The 12121-nt window shown below is 43.8% G+C and overlaps 1 pseudogene; it reads left to right on the forward strand.

Moving 5' to 3' along the window:
- The first annotated feature begins 276 nt into the window (after positions 1-276).
- Positions 277-1461, forward strand: LOC119352080 (annotated as a pseudogene).
- The last annotated feature ends 10660 nt before the right edge of the window (positions 1462-12121 follow it).

Raw genomic sequence — 12121 nt, forward strand, 5'->3', positions numbered from 1 at the left:
CGATCAGAAATCAGGTGGGAGCCGCCACAGGTTCTCACGATGTGACATGTCAACACTTTATGCGTGAAACACACTTTTAATCCGGTCTTTCAAGCGCTGATTAGTCTAGGACTTGCGAAAAGGCACACCACACGTCGTATCCTTTGAACCACAGTCACACCGAATATATTATGCGTGCGCCGGAATTTCACTGGGAGGCCTATAAATAGCATGTTACACCGCTGCAGACGCCATATAACACCAAGCTTTCACGTACGGCAACACTGCTGGCTAGCCACATCTAAACCTAATCAAGTGCTCAGCTGAAGTATAACAGCCGAGCTCGGCCGGCGGTGATCGAGCATGTCGAGGGATCCGCTGATCGTCGGAAGGATCGTCGGCGACATCGTCGACTACTTCGACGCGTCGGCGCGGCTGAGGGTGCTGTACAGCTACCGCGAGATCACCAATGGGTCCGAGCTGAGGCCGTCGCAGGTGGCGAACCAGCCGACGGTGCAGATCACAGGACGGCCCGGATCACTCTACACGCTGGTGAGTGCTCATATATACGTTATACGATTGATCTCGGTTTTTTTTTCAACGGGAGTGCTAAATCTCAGTCGAACTAAGACTTCGAAGTCTTAGTCGATACTGTATTCATTAGATTTTACTTGAAGATCCGTGTAAAATTTTCTTTGAAGTTCTTCTTTCTTCTTTTTTTTAAATTCTATTCATTGACAGAAACTTCGTTAAGTCTCAGTCAAATTAGATCTAGCCACATTCTTTTTCAAAATTATCGTAGTTCGTTTTTATCATGCATGCATGTACGCACTCGGCCTTATTTAAGGAAGGTGGTACAAACATTTACATGTGTCTATCTATGTTTATGCGCGCATAAGTAATGTGATGGCATGCTTATTTGTTACAAGGTGATGGTAGACCCTGACGTACCTAGTCCAAGCAATCCTTCCCAACGGGAGTACCTCCACTGGAACGTGCATGATCATGCACTACAAAAATATCACTCAGTTTTTCTCAAAAAGAAAATCACTCATTAGTACCTACGCTGGCACCAGCTTGTTAAGCTAATTAACCAAGTTTAATTTCTTGCCTACACATATAGGTTGGTCACAGACATACCAGAACGAGGTGACGTCAGCTGTGGTAAGAAATTAATCTATCTCCTTGTCTTTTATATGAAGGAAAAAAACCACCCAGCCGGCATTAATCCTGTGGAAACCATTAAGACCTTTGTGTGTTTGTGCATGCAGGAACTGAGGTGGTGCCGTACGAGAGACCGCAGCCGACGGCGGGGATCCACCGTGTGGCATTCGTGGTGTTCCGGCAGGCGGCGCGGCAGGCGATCTACGCACCAGGGTGGCGCTCCAACTTCGTAACCAGGGACATTGCGGAGTGCTACAGCCTCGGCGCTCCGGTCGCTGCCAGAGGGAGGGCAGCTGCGGTGGCCGGAGGTACCGGTGAAGCAAGCTGGTTCTACGTACGCACGCACGCACGATCGCTCCATACACAATATGTGCAAGCTAGGTGTAGCTGCTTGTAATACATCCGGTGTACTACTGGCTAGCTATCTCGACCGGCCGTATGTAATTGTCCGAATATATATTGTGCACTTGGTGCATGGCCTAAACAAAGCATTAAATAATTTTAGGGAGCGTCTGTAACTCATCTACACCTGACATCATTGTGATTTGAACTGGATCTTTCACCCTTCGTCTCCCTCGTTTGCGTTGACTTTTTTTACTTGGTACTAGGAAATTGCCCGTGCGTTGCAACGTGTACATAAATATTTTATATTTAATCAATATGATTTATTTAGCATGGTTCTCGCATTGTGCTAGAGAACCGAAATAAGAGATGCGAGATCACAATTTGTCAAATGAATACACAATCAACTGTCATTTTTCTTTTTTCAGCTATGACACAAAGCAACGTCCAATCTTTCAATTCCCATTTCAATTATATTGGCAATATAGCTATATTTCTAGTGGTTACAATACCAATAGTGCACTGAAGTGCACCATATAGTCATACCACACGCATCAATTCACAAGCAACTGATTTGAATATGTGGAAGTAAAAAAAAAAGGAAAATCTAGTATACCTTTGGCACCCGCAAAAGAATCAGTAGAACTTTGGATCAAAAAAGTACATCGGAAGGTCTTGTTAGTTGCAACTCTTGCACAAGAGTACTCCTTATGCAAGCCAAAAATATATTGGCAGCGTGTGCTTATCTAATAGATCAAGGGCAAGCAAAAGCAATCGTTCCCAGATGCCCTGAATCTTCCTCGGCAAAGACCTTGCATTGCAAGTTGTTGCAGTAGAGAATCACCATGTATGCTGCCGCCTACACACCCCTGCAGCAGCAAATAATGCACACCGGCTCAATATAGGGAGTTGCAGAGAGAAAGCGAGCTGCCGCTCTACTCACATCCAGTAATAAGTATGTTCTTTTTAAGTAGAAGGGATGAGATTAATTAGATTTTTCACTTTTGTATATTGGCACCTTGAATTCCAGTGGTTCTTGCACTTATTTTTGGCCGGGCTGCACTATCATGTTCACAATGGAACACAATGTCTATACCTTTACATAAAAATCTACAGGGGAATATGAGCTGCCAACCATCGTTCATGTACACTTTGATCTGAGAACCTACTGTAGGCAAGTGAAAACTGTTTCTGAATTTCAGAAAGGAAATGGAAAAGAGGGTATGTGTTATATACCTTCAAAGTTTGTCTTCATCGAAAACTTTTTCAAGCGAACAACTATGAATTAAGAAACTGTATTTATAATGCACAAACATTCTCTTCATAAAAATCCATGCATTAACCATCGGGGAGCTCTTCCATATCCTTGCAAAAGTAGTGTGGTTATGTTAGCAACAACTGAAGAGAACACGTATATTTATCTTAGCATCCCAGTGGCAAGGATAAATATTAAGAAACAATATGCACTATAACGCAACTAATTAATCAGAGCAATTCACTTCCTGTAACCGGAGATCTGTAAATAGTAGGTATTCAATCACACTACAATCACAACTGCATATGCATCTCGAATGCCACCATTTGAGCATCATGCACGCCTAGCCAACAAATTGATTATAGTTCGATAAAACTGAAGTAGGTCCCCTTGGAGTAACACCTTTGCAAGGCATGGTTTTCTGACAAATGACGATTGAGACTACAACCAAAGGAACAGAAGTACCAAACTGAAAGTTTTCACATATCGCATTGTGTGCTATGGGAGCTTGCCGAGGGTAGGGCTGTCCTTGAGCCTATGACAAGTGGTTTGAGATTAAGCTTGCGGACAGTTTTGGTTGTGATAGACATTACCTATTGATGCTATGGTAGGCAAGGAACAAAAGAAAAGGCAAACACATCCTACATTGGACCTGATCGCATGGGTGCAATCGAGCTGCCGCTTTAGGAAACCTTGGGCGCATATGAGCCAGAGGGGCTGTCCGCTACCCATCGGTGGTCGCCGGTGCTGCGACCCTTCTTGCTGCAAGGGTGGATTAGGGAGTTGTCGCTGTTGCTGGAAGGTCCTTGGTGGAGGACATGGGAGAAGATGGTGGTATGGAGAGGAGACTCTTCCTGGCTCGATTGCCACTGGTCTTGTTCCCTGGAGAGCGGGACAAGAGTAGGTGACAACCGATTGTTTGAGGCCTCTCTCAATTGGCTCTCGCACTGCCGACCATCATCGCCCCTCATTCCCTGGTGACACCATCGCCAATGGTCGCAGAAAGGGAGAAGAGATGACTGGGCGTACGTCAAGAGATAGTTGAGAAGAGGTGCCGACCTGCAAGAGCTCGTTGTCATCTGCATCACGTATTGCCGCCGCCGCCGCCGCCCCGAGAGAGACAATGAGACGTGTTTCGGGAGGAAAATAGGGTTAGTGGAGAGAAAGCTGAGGGGATTGAGGGGAGGGGTCGAACCGGTTGAGTGGACACATGGACGAAAAAACCAGTGAAAGGGTAAACAAAAAAATTCGGTGGAAGAGGGATGTGCGGGAGGAGGGCAGACGAAGGACAACGACGTAAGAGAGGAAACGGAACGCTCCGTTTCTTTTAGATAGTAGAGAAACCCGACCCGCTATACATTCACGGGCGCGTCCGTGAACAGTGACCAATCAGCCTTCATATTTTGTCTGCGGCATCCAAATCGCTCAAAGTTGATACCTCAAATCTATACAAACCATGGAGAGATATGTGCCCGAGACTCCTCTATCTTGTATTTGGGTTATCACCTAGCCGCCACTGGATTCTGACTTTCTGAGATCATGAGGTCTTCTCGATGGCGAGTCCGACGCCCCAGCCGAGAGAGGCGCCACCGCCGCCGCCCAAAGCCGTGGCGCCCCAACCGAGTCCGGCGCCCCAGCCACCGGTGGCGCAGACGACGCAGCAACGGCCGCCGGAGATGCTACCCTCGTCATCGCAGGAGTTTGATCCAGGCGGATCCACCACAACCTTGACTTTCGATCGGGATGGAGAGCATTCAGAGGGGCCGGATTCGCAGCAGTGGAAGATTCGGCTCGTCGACGTTCGGAGATCGGGAGATTGGCTCGAAGGACGCCTTCACTACAACATTACGTCGCGATGGTCGACAGTGCGAGATGAGGAGAATGATATACTTGCCGGTCAATACATACCGGAGGACGTCCGGATCTCGGAAGGTACGCAATTACGGATTGATGTATTTGACGTTGTTGTGGTTCAGTTTGTGCAGGATGATTGCAACCAGGTGGATCCAATCGATCTCATTGACTTGTCGTTGGACTCCGATGAAGTGCAACTGGATCCACGGATTGGGGGTAGGTTCTGGGTTCTTGCAGTGTCAATGAGGATGAGGAGGACGAGGCAGTGGGCGCTGCGGACGCGGATTGGATGCCGCTGCCAAATCCGTCCGAGGCGGTGACGGGCCATCGGCGCGTTCAGGATATGAAGCGTGAGGCCGTCGAGTCGCCGAAGGACTCACGCTGGCTTCCCGTGGTTCCTCAGAAACTGACGATGAAGCCATGGATCGGGCCAATTCCTAAGGTATGCCGTCCACCTGTTACCTTGTCAGATTATTTTAAGCCGGAATCTTGGACTTTAGTTACACGGAGTAAGAAGAAGAAATGCAGTACGATGGCGCGGCTGCCGGCGCCGGTGACCAGCACGGCGGCTGAGATCCGGGTGGCTAGGAAGTCCCGTTTGAATCAGCTTTTGGGCCAAGCTGGGCCTAAGGCTGAGCGGGCCGACATGGGCTCTTGCATGACTGGGTATGTGGCCCCGCATGCGAGTCGTGAGGCACTGATCGACATATCTCGGCGGATCAGATCGGAAGTAGCTGGGTATGAGGCCCAGGCAAAACCGGTTTCATCTACGGGCAATCACGTAGCTGCATGCACGAGTTCGCCCGGTCGTCGTGATCGTAACCTTCTGCTGCCACCGCTTAGGGTTCGTCTACGCAGCGCCATTCTCGGGTTCCCTAAGTGTGGACCTGGGCGCGCCGCCCGTATCCCTCCTCTCGCGGCCATGGTGGGGCGTGGAGGTGGTCCGCCGGGACCGAGGCCTCCGGTGCCCGTGCCGGCCGCTGTGGGTCGCGGCAGTGGTGCACATGGGCCTAGGCTGCTGGTGCCTGGGCCGGCTGTGGTGGCGCCTGATATGTTTCTAACGTATTTATAATTTTTGATTGTTTCATACTATTATATTATCTGTTTTGAATGTTAATGGGCTTTATTTTACACTTCTATATTATTTTTAGGATTAATCTATTAACCCAAGGGCCAGTGCAAATTGCTATTTCTTTTGCCTATTTCAGTGTTTCACAGAAAAAAAGAATATCAAACGGAATTCAAATGGAATGAAACCTTTGGGAACGTGATGTTTGGAACAAACGTGATCCAGAGGACTTGGAGTGGACGTCAAGAAACGAACGAGGAGTCCACGAGGCAGGGGGCGCACCTACCCCTGGGCACGCCCTCCCCCCTCGTGGCTCAACCGACCTACTTCTTCCTCCTATGTATACTCATATACCCCGAAAACATCCAGGAGCACCACGAAATCCTATTTTCACCGTCGCAACCTTCTGTACCCAAGAGATCTCATCTTGGGGTATTTTCCGGAGCTCCGCCGGAGGGGGCATCGATCACGGAGGGCCTCTACATCAACTTCATGGCCCCTCCGATGATGTGTGAGTAGTTTACTTCAGACCTTCGAGTTCATAGTTATTAGCTAGATGGCTTCTTCTTTCTCTTTGAATCTCAATACAAAGTTCTCCTTGATCTTCTTGGAGATTTATTTGATGTAACTCTTTTTGCGGTGTGTTTGTCGAGATCCGATGAATTGTGGGTTTATGATCAAGTCTATCTATGAACAATATTTGATTCTTCTTTTATGTATGATTGGTTATCTTTGTAAGTCTCTTCGAATTATCAGTTTGGTTTGGCCTACTAGATTGATCTTTCTTGCAATGGGAGAAGTGCTTAGCTTTGAGTTCAATCTTGCGGTGCTTGATCCCAGTGATAGAAAGGGAAACGACACGTATTGTATTGTTGCCATCGAGGATAAAAAGATGAGATTTATATCATATTGCTTGAGTTTATCCCTCTACATCATGTCATCTTACCTAATGTGTTACTCTGTTCTTATGAACCTAATACTCTAGATGCATGCTGGATAGCGGTCGATGTGTGGAGTAATAGTAGTAGATGCAGACAGGAGTCGGTCTACTTGTCACGGACATGATTCCTATATACACGATCATGCCTAGATATTCTCATAATTATTCGCTTTTCTATCAATTGCTCGATAATAATTTGTTCACCCACTGTAATACTTATGTTATCTTGAGAGAAGCCACTAGTGAAATCTATGGCCCCCGGGTCTATTCTCCATCATATTAATCTTCCGTTAACAAGCTATTTTTATTACCTTTTATTTTGCAATCTTTACTTTTAATCTTTATCATAAAAATACCAAAAAAATTATTTTACCATTTCTATCAGATCTCACTCTCGTAAGTGATCGTGAAGGGATTGACAACCCTTTATCGCGTTGGTTGCGAGGTTCTTATTTGTTTGTGTAGGTACGAGGGACTTGCGTGTGGCCTCCTACTGGATTGATACATTGGTTCTCAAAAACTCAGGGAAATTGTAGCGACCAGACCTCAAACAGTCTGATCTCTGTGCTCCGGTGTCATCCCTGGATCAGTAATGCTGACACCACACAGTACTCGAAAGATTTATAGCAGAGTAGCAATCACACGCTTATTACATCGAGTGTCTCAAAAGAGAACTTATTACAATAAATATGGCTTAAGGCTATCTAATAACGATAACATCGGAAGGCTTGGAAGATAAGTGAGTCCATCAACTCCAACGGCATCACTGAGTATAGAACCACGACCTAAAAACTCCTTAATCGTCGTCTGAAAAGTCTGCAACATTAACGTTGCAGCCCAAAAACGGGTCAGCACATGGAATATGCTGGCAAGGTAACACATAGAGAGTAAAGGAATGCAACAGCTATACTATATGCATATTTGGCTGGTGGAAAGCTCTATGGTTACAGTTTTTGCGTAAAGCCAATTTTTTCCTACTTCAAAGGAATAAATTTAATTACTATCATGGTGGTTGTTAAACATTGAGAATGGTTGACAGCATTCTCAATCCCAATTAAGCATCATTATTTAACAAACCCCACAAAATTAACTTTAGAGTAACATGTTGAGATTCACATGATAATCCAGGTACTAGATACTCAAGAGGTCCATAACCGGGGACACGGCTAACCATGATTAGTTTGTTACACTCTGCAGAGGTTTGCGCACTTTTCCCCACAAGACTCGATCGCCTCCGTTGGATTTCTCGCACTACATGGTGTTTGAGAAACGGATGACCGAGACATAGTCTTTCAGAAGCGCTAGCACCTTACGATCGGGTAGACCGTACCACCTACATCCCCTACATCTGTTAGTCTACCCTGTAAGAGTTCACACGACTTAATCAACTATGCCAGAGCCCATAATGGCTTGTGGCTGCACACGGAAGTTTCTAGTATGAATAATCTCATGATCCCTTTGAGCCTGGGTGGCGGTCCAAAAAAAAAACAGGCAAGTCCTGGAATACCCAGGTGCCTCAATCCACCCAGATGTATGTTTAGGTTGCCACCTTAGATAAACCATTAATTAACAATCTCACATCTGTCATGGATATCACTCACCCAATCCACGTCTACTAGCATAGCATGGCATAATAAGCAAACGTAGAAAATAACTCCCAAAGGTTTGATAATAAATAGGTAAGAGGTACTACCTCATCTACTTCCCATCCCACAATTTAATTAGATCCTAATCATGCAATGTGTGAGGATTGATCTAATGCAATAAAACTAGGTTGTAGGAAAAGGTATGATCAAAGTGTTACTTGCCTTGCTGATGATCCGCGAAACCTAGAGATTCAAAGTAACAGGCGGCGCACTCCGGGTATTCTATCACAGACAAACAAGCATACAATAAGTACTCATCTAATGCACAGGTAAAACTCAAATAGAAGATCTAACCAGAAAGTTCAACTTAAGAACCCTGGTTTGCAAAAAGAATCAAATCGAACGAAGCAAAAGAAATCAAACGGCGAAAGAAAACAACTTCGTTCTAGCAATCTGAATCTATGTCAAATTTTACAGTAGCAAAAACTTGTTTAAGTTGATTATTCGGAAAAAGGGTTTCGAGACGAAACTCCAGGCACTTGAATCGCCTGATTCCGATAAACGAGCGAAAAGTTATACTAAAACGAAAATCAGATCAGAAATCGCGATCAGAAAATAATCGCGGAAAAATCTGACGAAAAAGAAAAACGACGAACGGAATTTTTTTTCCTAAAAAAAACAGCACGGATTTCGAGGGCGGCGAACCTCGGGCGACGCGCGGCTCCGGCGGATCGGCGGCGGCGGCGGCGGCTGGGCCTAGGGTTTCAGGGCGGCTGGCCTTCGGGCTGGCTTGCCCCGGCTTATAAAGGCCCGGCCAGGGGAGTCCTGGCCGAGTACGGCCCATAGTCGGTTCCGCTCTTTTTTTTAAAATAATTACGCTCGGAAAAAATATAAAAAGAAATACTAAACTGACTCCAAAAATCCTGAAATAAATTTTTCGGGTTTCTAAAATCAAGCCCGATAAAGTGAAAATTTATTTGGGCCCTAAATGCAATTTTGAAAAACGCGCATTTTTCCTAAATTCAAATAAAAATACCAAAAAACTCCCAAATAAACCTTATTTGATTTTTTATTAAATCCTCAATATTTCTATATTTTGGGAAAGTCATTTTATTCCCTCTCTCATATTTTTGTAATAGAAATAATTGATGATAAAATAAATAAAATCAAATGATCCTGTTTACAAAATTTGAGAAAACTCAAATATGTAAATAACGAAATCCCCAACTCTCTCCGTGGGTCCTTGAGTTGCTTAGGATTTTCTAGGATCAAAACCAAAAGCAAAATAAAATATGATATGCATGATGATCTAATGTATAACATTCCAAATTGAAAATTTGGGATGTTACAGAAATACTTACGCTACTTTGCTGCATCACCCTTTCCTCTTCAAAGAAAACCAATGCAATGCTCGACAGGTAGCAAGAAGGATTTCTGGCGCCGTTGCCGGGGAGTTTACACACAAGTCAAGATATACCAAGTACCCATCATAAACTCTTATCCCTCGCATTACATTATTTTTCATTTGCCTCTTATTTTCCTCTCCCCCACTTCACCCTTGCCGTTTTATTCGCCCTCTCTTTCCGTTCGCTTTTTCTTTCGCTTGTTTCGTCGTTATGGCCAGTCCTTTATCTGTCCCTCTGTCTCCCGAGTTTGAAGTTCTTCACTTCAAACAAAGACAAGGAGAAAATTTAAAAGATGCTTGGTTTAGGATGATGGAATCTTATCGTAATTGCACCTTAGAGGTGAACTTTAGAATTTTACTTCGCAATTTTTATGTTGGACTAAATATGTCCCATAGACAACTCTTGGATTGCGTTGCCAAAGGAAATTTTATTGAAACGGATCCCGGTATTGCTCATGAAATTTTAGTGGGAATAGTGGGAACACTACCTCCACCAAAGGGGCCACATAATACCCAGGAAGAGACACAAGTTTTTGAGAAGATTTGTGAAGTAACGAAAATTTTACAAAAATCTCTTGAACCTCTCAAGAGTGTCAGCGGAAATCTTCACCGCATGAATATGTTAATTACCCTTTGCAATAAGCGGTTGGATTCTTTAGATCTAAAAATTTCCGAATATGAAGGGAAGCGTAAGGAACCTCCCGGATTCGAGCATGAGTCCGCTAAGAAAATTAAAACCAAAGATGACCATACCTAGATCTATCATTGCTTTTAGGCCAAGCTAGGGGCGTTAAACGATAGCGCTTGTTGGGAGGCAACCCAATTTTATTTTTGTTCTTTGCTTTTTGGTTCTATTTAGTAATAAATAATTCATCTAGCCGCTGTTTAGATGTGGTTTTATGCTTTTAATTAGTGTTTGTGCCAAGTAGAACTTTTGGGAAGACTTGGGGAAAGTCTTTCCGATCTTGCTGTAAAAAACAAAAACTTTAGCGCTCACGAGATTTGCTGCCATTTTTTACTGGAGAGTGTTATTTAGTTAATTATTTTTGCAGATGATTAATAGCTAAATTCCTCACGTCCAGAAAGTTATTTTAGAATTTTTGGGGTCCCAGAAGTATTCTAAACCTACAGATTACTACAGACTGTTTTGTTTTTGACAGATTCTGTTTTTCGTGTGTTGTTTGCTTATTTTGATGAATCTATGGCTAGTAATAGAGTTTATGAACCATAGAAAAGTTGTAATACAGTAGGTTTAACACCAATATAAATAAAGAATGAGTTCATTACAGTAACTTGAAGTGGTGATTCGTTTTCTTTTACTAACGGAGCTCACAAGATTTTCTTTTAAGTTTTGTGTTGTGAAGTTTTCAAGTTTTGGGTAAAGATTTGATGGATTATGGAACAAGGAGAGGCAAGAGCCTAAGCTTGGGGATTCCCAAGGCACCCCAAGGTAAAATCCAAGGACAACCAAAAGCCTAAGCTTGGGGATGCCCCGAAAGGCATCCCCTCTTTCGTATTCGTCCATCGGTAACTTTACTTGGAGCTATATTTTTATTCACCACATGATATGTGTTTTGCTTGGAGCGTCTTGTATGATTTGAGTCTTTGCTTTTTAGTTTACCACAATCATCCCTGTTGTACACCTTTTGGGAGAGACACACATGAATCGTAATTTATTAGAATACTCTATGTGCTTCACTTATACCTTTTGAGCTAGATAATTTTGCTCTAGTGCTTTGCTTATATCTTTTAGAGCACGGTGGTGGTTTTATTTTATAGAAATTATTGATCTCTCATGCTTCACTTATATTATTTTGAGAGTCCCTTAGAACAGCATGGTAATTTGATTTGGTTATGAAAATTTAGTCCTAATATGATAGGCATCCAAGATCGGTATAATAAAAACTTTCATAAAAAGTGCATTGAGTACTAGGAGAAGTTTGATACTTGATAATTGTTTTGAGATATAAAGGTGGTAATATTAGAGTGTGCTAGTTGAGTAGTTTTGAATTTGAGAAATACTTGCGTTGAAGTTTGCTAGTCCCGTAGCATGCACGTATGGTGACCGTTGTGTAACAAATTTGCATGAGGTGTTATTTGATTGTCTTCCTTATGAGTGGCGGTCGGGGAGGAGCGGTGGTCTTTTCGTACCAATCCATCCCCTACGAGCATGCGCGTAATGCTTGGTTTTTGATGACTTGTAGATTTTTGCAATAAGTATGTGAGTTCTTTATGACTAATGTTGGGTCCATGGATTATATGCACTCTCACCCTTCCATCATTGCTAGCCTCTTCGGTACCGTGCATTGCCCTTTTTCACCTTAAGAGTTGGTGCAAACTTCGCCGGTGCATCCAAACCCCGTGATATGATACGCTCTGTCACACATAAACCTCCTTATATCTTCCTCAAAACAAACACCATACCAACCTATTATGGCATTTCCATAGCCATTCCGAGATATATTGCCATGCAACTTTCCACCGTTCTATTTATCATGACACACATCATCATTGTCATATTGCCTTG

Source organism: Triticum dicoccoides, chromosome 2A (assembly GCF_002162155.2).
Source record: "Triticum dicoccoides isolate Atlit2015 ecotype Zavitan chromosome 2A, WEW_v2.0, whole genome shotgun sequence".
Taxonomy (NCBI): Eukaryota; Viridiplantae; Streptophyta; class Magnoliopsida; order Poales; family Poaceae; genus Triticum; species Triticum dicoccoides.